This window comes from Aulostomus chinensis, chromosome 1 (assembly GCF_037954235.1).
Source record: "Aulostomus chinensis isolate RoL2024-O1b breed Wild chromosome 1, RoL_Achi_v1.0, whole genome shotgun sequence".
Taxonomy (NCBI): domain Eukaryota; kingdom Metazoa; phylum Chordata; class Actinopteri; order Syngnathiformes; family Aulostomidae; genus Aulostomus; species Aulostomus chinensis.
The window spans coordinates 18463248-18471415 of NC_141320.1; the positions used below are offsets into that span (position 1 = coordinate 18463248).

General features: G+C 45.9%; 1 non-coding gene across 1 annotated transcript; it reads right to left on the reverse strand.

Moving 5' to 3' along the window:
- Window positions 1-1232: 1232 nt before the first annotated feature.
- Window positions 1233-1314, reverse strand: trnal-uag (transfer RNA leucine (anticodon UAG)). Its single transcript has one exon. It is a non-coding gene; the product is annotated as a tRNA-Leu (tRNA).
- Window positions 1315-8168: the final 6854 nt, after the last annotated feature.

Sequence of the window (8168 nt, forward strand, 5' to 3'; positions counted from 1 at the left end):
TGTGATGGACTGGTGACCTGTCCAGGGTGAACCACGTCTCTCACCCATTGTCAGCTGTGATAGGCTCCACCCCCCATGAACCACTGCAGATAATCAGTATAGAAATGGAAATTTAGCTGCTATGTTGAATCAGAAAAACCTTTTGAAGTAAACTTCTGCTTCAGTCAGAAAGGAGACTGTTGTTAACTCACAATGGTTTGTGATTCTGCAGTAAGATCAATTTGTTTTCCACCCCTTTTATCAGATTCACATTTCTAAACTAACAGGTTTATTTTGCTCCTTTCATTTACCAGAGGACAGTTTTGATCCATCAACCTCTGGGTTCTGGTCCTAGCTCTCTTCCTCTGCTCCTCTCTGCTCTACCATTTATTGAACAGGTCTTGATTTAGGAGAGCAGGACTGAGACAAGAACAGGAATGTGAGTGTTGAAGGTTCACAATTTGGCTCTGAAGCCTCAGCAGGTAAAGATTCATCTCTTATTTCAGAGGTGATTTGAAGAATCCATTGTTGCTGAACTGTTGATGCTTCAATTTCTGGACGTTCACTGGTGGAATGTTTGAGGGTCAGAGGTGAAAAGAGGACAAGTGCACCTGTTGTGTGTGATGGGGCACCAGCATGGAGGAAGTTGTCAAACATTTCCAGGAAATAGCGTGAAACTTCAAGTAAAGAATTAAAATTATTTAATTCTGTGTTTAACTCCCAGGCCTCTGTAATAAAACACCAGGAACAACTGACTACCTCACCATGACTTCACCCTGATAACCAGGAGGTAACCTGGTAGTCAGAGCAGTGGTGCTCAGGTCTGTGGACTCAGAGGAGGGTTCTTCTTCTGGTCCTGGGTTTGAAGACATCAGCAGCCTTGTTGGAGTCAACTGGGATGTTCCTCTCAACAGACAGCAGCATTAAATAAGAGAGCCTGTCTGCTCCATGGCTCCTCCTGAGCTGGTCCTGGATCAGCTTCCGTTTGGAGAGTCACCGTTACACTGAAGCAGAGGTCACTGGCAGTGCTGCATATACTGGGAGGAGCCTGTGGCTCTGGGTACACTGTGCCCATGTTGTTGGCTTGAAGGCAGCTCAGCGTTACTGCACATTGGTGTTTTGGAGAGTTCAAGATGAGGAGAACACCTCAAGATCAGGACATTTTCCTCCCACAGTGATAAAAGCAGCCAACACCTCCAGCACAGAGAGGCTGGGAGAGACCTGCCACACCTCTCCAGAGACCTGGGACATGATGGCAGTGGTGGGATTTGAACCCACGCCTCCTCAGAGACTGGAGCCTAAATCCAGCACCTTAGACCACTCAGCCACACTACCTCACTGAGCTGTTCTCTGAGTTGGTCTGCTAAAGGCATGTTGAAGAGGAAGTAACATAATGATTTCAAACTTATTCTGAAGGGTGACCCCTTCCCTCCCGTGGTCACAGGAAGTGACGACAGCACCGCTTGAAGAAGCCAGGAAAGAAATGGTAAAAGGACTCAATTTAAACAGAGCCTTTCTACCTCAGCACGCCAAGCTAGCAAACCCCCTTTTGTCTGGTTTGGACAGACAGACAGACTACTTTATTAATCCCTTTTGGATGTTCCGCGAGGGAAATTGCATAAAACTAGCTAACGTAGCTAGCTAAATTATATATACATATATATATATGCATATATACATGTGCGTGTGCCTGTGTGTACCTGGATGGTTATGTATATGTGCATAGTGACAGGAATAATCATAATATTAATTGTTCTTAATTGTTATTATAACAATAATAATGATGATGATATAATATAATAATGATGATGATGATATAATATGATAAAACATATAATAGTTATAATAATAATAGCAGTAGTAACAAGAATTATATAATAATAATAATAATACATTATATAATAATAATAATAATAAAAATTAAAAAAAATAATAATGTACAGTCTCTTATATTGCACGAGTGTCCGGTTGTTATTGGGTTAAGCTAATGGTGCTCAGCCCTCTCCTACAGTCCTTCTGTTGGCCCTCCCCCCCTCCAGTGAGGAGTTTAACAGTTTAATGGCTCGGGGGATGAAGGAGGTCTTCAGTCTGGTTGTTGTTTGGTGACTGTGGATGAACACACAGGAGAAGTTGAGCATGAATCTGTGTTCCTGTTCACTTGAATACATGCAGGAGCAGCAGGTGGAAATACTACTGTTTATTTTTGTTCTGATTTCAGAACTGTTGACACAACCGTGTCAGATTAAAGCATCTCCACCTTCCAGATGCTGGTCTCCTTCTGGGGTCCTGACTGACCTCCATCTTGTGTTCTGGATCCACCTGAACCCAGCAGCTCCAGATCCCTTCACTCCTTACAGGGATAGAAAATGGCTGCTGGATGGAAGTCCCCCAACTGTGGCTGTTCTGAAACTCTTCTCCTCAGTCACTCCTGAGTTGACACTGAGATGGAAACTCTGAGTATCAGGTTCAGAACAGCTGATCTGAGTTGGTCCAATCAACTGTGAGTGTGTTCACCTTGAGTGTCACAAGTGCACAACCACGACAAAATGACATCATCAATGGAGCCCCGATACCACGAGTCACCATGACAACCAAGAACAAAATAACAAGTTACTTTGAAACAAGACCTTCATATATTTATGATGACATCACCAATATGAGCCTTCCCAGTCTGTCAGGGGGTAGAATTCAGTCACCACCAATGACATCAGTGTCAGAGTTTAGAGATCAAAGACAGACATTAAAGCCTCTCTGATAAAACAAAAATATAGTGTAGTACACTGGAAAAGAATATTGCAGTATATTAAATATGATGTTTCCATGGAGGGGCAGTTTGACATTTTTATTTTGGATGCATTTATATTTTAGAATCAGAAAGGCAGTTACAATGACATCATCAAGACAAAACCTGGTGTTACAAAGGTGAGGTGAACAATTTTAACAGTCAATCCAAAATTTAGGCCTGAAGTTAGAAAATAATATTAGCTAGCTGGCTACGTTAGCTAGTTAACGTTAGCAAGCTGGTGATATTTAGCACCACCAACTAGTTAAACAAGGTCAACAGCTGTTATGATGATGGTCACATGATTTAACCTTCCTCCTGTGGGACCTGTTTTAGGATTTAAATGCATCAAAGAACCACATCAATTTGTTTATTGTATCAAGGATTTCTGACTTAGTCAGGAACCTCTAGTTAAAAAAAAATAAAAGAAAAAATGTTTTTCACTGAATTATAAAATCATTAGGATTGGTTTAGACCCAGTTATCAAAATAAGATGACAAAGCAACAATCAGAGCCAAACCTGATGTCAGAAGTGCACTGTCAGCAACACTGCCAGCAGCTCCTCTCCCAGTCATGGGAGCTTCTGGGACTCTCATCAGCCTTGTTCTCCCATCGACCTGCACAACAACATAACAAACAAAGACCATCCTTGATGTGTCTGCATAGAATGCATTTGTGTTGTGGACCCACATCCACCAAGAGTGCAACAGCGTCCTCCTCAGCAGCCCTGCCTCAACACCAACCAGAACAGCCACAGCCACAACCCCACTCAGGATCTGGTTCCAGATGAAAGAGGTGTCAGGTCTGCCCAAGCAGTCAGGACAGCAGGACAAATGGATTGTGCTTCAACTGCAGGAAACATCTCTGCAGAGAACACACACAAGTGTCACACATGAATCTAAACACACACAATCAATCAATCAATCAATCAATCAATCAATCAGTATTTCCATGGATAAGGAAGCCTGACAAGGTCACCAAGAGATGGAAACAACTTGGAGGATAGAAAATTGTTTTAGTTTATTTGACAGCTGATTGAAGACGTGGGTCAAAACTGACCGTTACCATAAAGATGGGAACAGAAAGCTGACCCAAGAGGAAGGTTCCAGCTCTGAAAAAGGAGTTTGATCAAAATCTTGAACTGCCAGTAGAAATATCCTTTTGTATGTTGACCTTTGTTGACAGAAGTCACTTTAGCTTGGCAGTGACAAGAATGGCTGCTAGCTTGACAAAGAACTGCACCAACCAGGTTCAAGCTGGACTTTGGACCCTGGTATCTGCAACGACTCCATCAACTCCTAATCTAGCAGCTCTGCTGGGTCCAACTATTTTACAGAACATCTGACAGACCTGTGGAGCAGTGAGGACAGACATGAGTTGATCACATGATCCACTGAAGCGCCATTTTACCTGCCACTGAGGTCACCAACATGAGCTGGAGTTGGGAATCTTGAACTGAACCTGGTATCACAGCGACACCTACTGCTGCAAAATGGAACAGCAACATTGAACCAAGTACAGGATTGGAGGGAGACTGATGGTCGCTGTTTGGGTTTTTGAAAAACAAAGAGGGCGTGGCTTCAAGCTGGATTCTCAGAGACTATTTCCCCAACCTCTACATTGGAATCTACACTGTCATCCAGTCATGTGACTGAAGTCATCCAGTCACGTGACTGAAGTCATCCAGTCACGTGACTGAAGTCATCCAGTCACGTGACTGAAGTCATCCAGTCACGTGACTGAAGTCATCCAGTCACGTGACTGAAGTCATCAGTGATGTCAGTGATGTCACTCTGCAGGACTGTCATTGCCATCACATTCTAGAAAAGAATCCAGACTCCTCATTTCTGGGGCAGTTTTGGTCTTTAAACACTTGACAGTTCCGGGAGGTTTAGTCTGGCTCAAGATCTTCAGATCAACCCAGGACAGAAGGCTATGACTCCATTGGATTGTATCATTGGAGCATTCAGAGATCTGGTGCATCTCAGTAGGAGGTGTATTTATCCACTGAATGATCCTGGTCAATGTGATCCTGCTCCTCCATCTCTCAGGCTGACAGAGCAGGAGGACCTGACTGAGAAGAAAGCTGCACTTGAGCAGCTTCAGTCTCTGAGTGACAACACACAAGCAGAAAACCAGAATTTGAGGGAACAAGTTTCTACTCTTGAACATGAGAATAAAAGAGCAATCCAGGAGCTACAGAACCTCACTGCTGTGGTGGCCAACCTCAAAACGGTCCAGGACAAGAACCAGACTCAGATAGAAGACCTGAACGCAACAGTCCACAGTCTTCAGCGTGAGGGGAGGAAGGTTGATGGAGAGAACAATGAGTTCAGAAAAGAGCTGACCCAGGTTCAGTCTCTGAGGGAGAGAGAACAGGTGGAGATGAAATGTCTTGAGGAAGACCTGACAGAGAAGAAAAGTGCACTTGATCAGCTTCAGTCTCTGTGTGACAAGAGATGGACAGAAAACCAGAATTTGTGGGGACAGGTTTCTAGTCTTGGACAAGAGAAGATCATTGCATATCAGCTGGTAGAGAACATGTCTGCCATGGTGGGCAACCTTGAATCTGTGAGGGAGGAGAACCAGGCTCAGATCAGAGACCTGAACAGACAAGTCCACAATCTTCAGCTTGAGGTGAAGATGGTTTACAAGGAGAAGTGTGACCTCAAGTGTGAGCTCAACTCCATCCAGGCAGAGAAGAACAAAATGAGAGAAGAACTCACTGAGAAGAACACGACTCTTGAACAGCTGAGGTCCCAGAGTGAGGAGAGAGAGGCAGAAAATGGATGTTTGAGGAGACGAGTTTCTACTGCATCTCAGGAGACAGAGACCTTCACTGCTGAGTTGGCCCACCTTGAATCAATGAAGGACCAGGACCACACAAAGACTGGCATTCTGAACGGTGAAGTTCAGAGTCTTCTATGTGCAGTGACAGCACAAAAGAAGAAAAGGAGCAGTGCTCATAGGGAAATCCTGGGAAATCTTCATGATTTAAAAAGCTTTTTGAAAGAGGAAAATCATGGCCTTCAAGCGAAGGTCCAGCAAACTTCTGAAGAGCAAACAGACTCTCCCCTACGTCCAGGCAGAGAAGAGCAAACAGACCCTCCCCTACGTCCAGCCAGAGAAGAGCAAGCAGACTCTCCCCTACGTCCAGCCAGAGAAGAGCAAGCAGACTCTCCCCTACGTCCAGCCAGAGAAGAGCAAACAGACTCTCCCCTACGTCCAGCCAGAGAGGAGCAAAAAGACTCTACCCTACGTCCAGCCAGAGAAGAGCAAACAGACTCTACCCTACGTTCAGCCAGAGAAGAGCAAACAGACTCTACCCTACGTTCAGCCAGAGAAGAGCAAGCAGACTCTCCCCTACGTCCAGCCAGAGAAGAGCAAGCAGACTCTACCCTACGTCCAGCCAGAGAAGAGCAAACAGACTCTCCCCTACGTCCAGCCAGAGAAGAGCAAACAGACTCTCCCCTACGTCCAGCCAGAGGAGAGCAAACAGACTCTCCCCTACGTCCAGCCAGAGAAGAGCAAACAGATTCTCCCCGACGTCCAGCCAGAGAAGAGCAAACAGACTCTCCACTACGTCCAGCCAGAGAAGAGCAAACAGACTCTCCCCTACGTCCAGCCAGAGAAGAGCAAACAGACTCTCCCCTACGTCCAGCCAGAGAAGAGCAAACAGACTCTCCCATACGTCCAGCCAGAGAAGAGCAAACAGACTCTCCCCTACGTCCAGCCAGAGAGGAGCAAACAGACACTCCCCTACGTCCAGCCAGAGAAGAGCAAACAGACTCTCCCCGATGTCCAGCCAGAGAGGAGCAAACAGACACTCCCCTACGTCCAGCCAGAGAAGAGCAAACAGACTCTCCCCGACATCCAGCCAGAGAAGAGCAAACAGACTCTCCACTACGTCCAGCCAGAGAAGAGCAAACAGACTCTCCCCTACGTCCAGCCAGAGAGGAGCAAACAGACTCTCCCCAACGTCCAGCCAGAAAGGAGCAAACAGACTCTCCCCTACGTCCAGCCAGAGAGGAGCAAACAGACTCTCCCATACGTCCAGCCAGAGAAGAGCAAACAGACTCTCCCCTATGTCCAGCCAGAGAAGAGCAAGCAGACTCTCCCCTACGTCCAGCCAGAGAGGAGCAAACAGACTCTCCCATACGTCCAGCCAGAGAAGAGCAAACAGACTCTCCCCTATGTCCAGCCAAAGAAGAGCAAATAGACTCTCCCCTACGTCCAGCCAGAGAAGAGCAAACAGACTCTCCCCTACGTCCAGCCAGAGAAGAGCAAGCAGACTCTCCTCTACGTCCAGCCAGAGAAGAGCAAGCAGACGCTCTCACATGTTCTTCTGCAGAGGAGCGATGGGATTCTGCTGCATGTCCTGCAACTGAAAAGCAGAATGATGGGGGCACCCTGGAGACTGGACCTGCTGCGGGTCAAACCAGAGGTCTACTGAGCCGTGTGACATCTGGCGTAGAAGATGCTCTGTTCATGTTCATAGTTTCTTCTTTGTGTGCTTTTCCTCAACTTTGTTTTCTTTGTTTGTTATATATGTTGATACCTTGATCACCACAGCAGTTGATCCCAGCTTGATTAGCTGAGTGCTTTGCAGTCTAAAGCACTTTAGTGATACCTGTGGGGTCCCTTATCCTCACTGACCACAGGGATTCAGCCTCACTGAAGGAGAGTGAACCTTCCAGGTTGCAGCTCCTAGACTCTGGAATGCTCTCCCACTGGACATGAGGACGCTGAGGACGCCTTCAGAAAGAAGCTAAAGACCCATTTGTTTAGTAATATTATTGTTCATGATGGAATCGTCCCTCTTTACCTGCCCACACAGGTCAAGAGTTCAAATGATTCCTTGTTTAAAACAGCTCTTCCATCACATGGATGTGCATCCCAACAGTCAGAGCTCACAGATGCTGCTATTCCCTCCGGTGAGGCACTACGAGTGACTGAGGGTCAGGGGGGTCAGGCTAGTCCAGATAGTGGGTCTGTATGAGGTTGTTAGGGAGGGATAAGGTCGTGGCAGAGTTCAGGCTGTAGTTGTGCTCCAACAGTTGAGACAGGGCAGGACAAAAAATGACATCCTGATGGCGTTAGGAGTGATTCTTACAAGAACCAATCAATAAAAGTGGGTGGTGACCTGCTCATGTGACGCTTGTGTTGATGATTACTGGGTCTCCTCCATGCTCATTTATCATGAATGAATCCCTCGAAGTAAAACACCTATTGTCTCCTGAGTTGTTTCACAAAATGTGTGTGTGTGTGTGTGTGTGTGTGTGTGTGTGTGTGTGTGTGTGTGTGTGAGTGTGTGGGCAATAACTACAAGTTATCTATGTATAGATAAAAAAAATTATGAATCAGTTGGATACATTGACAGTGGAAGTTCAGGTTTCCTGTAATTCAG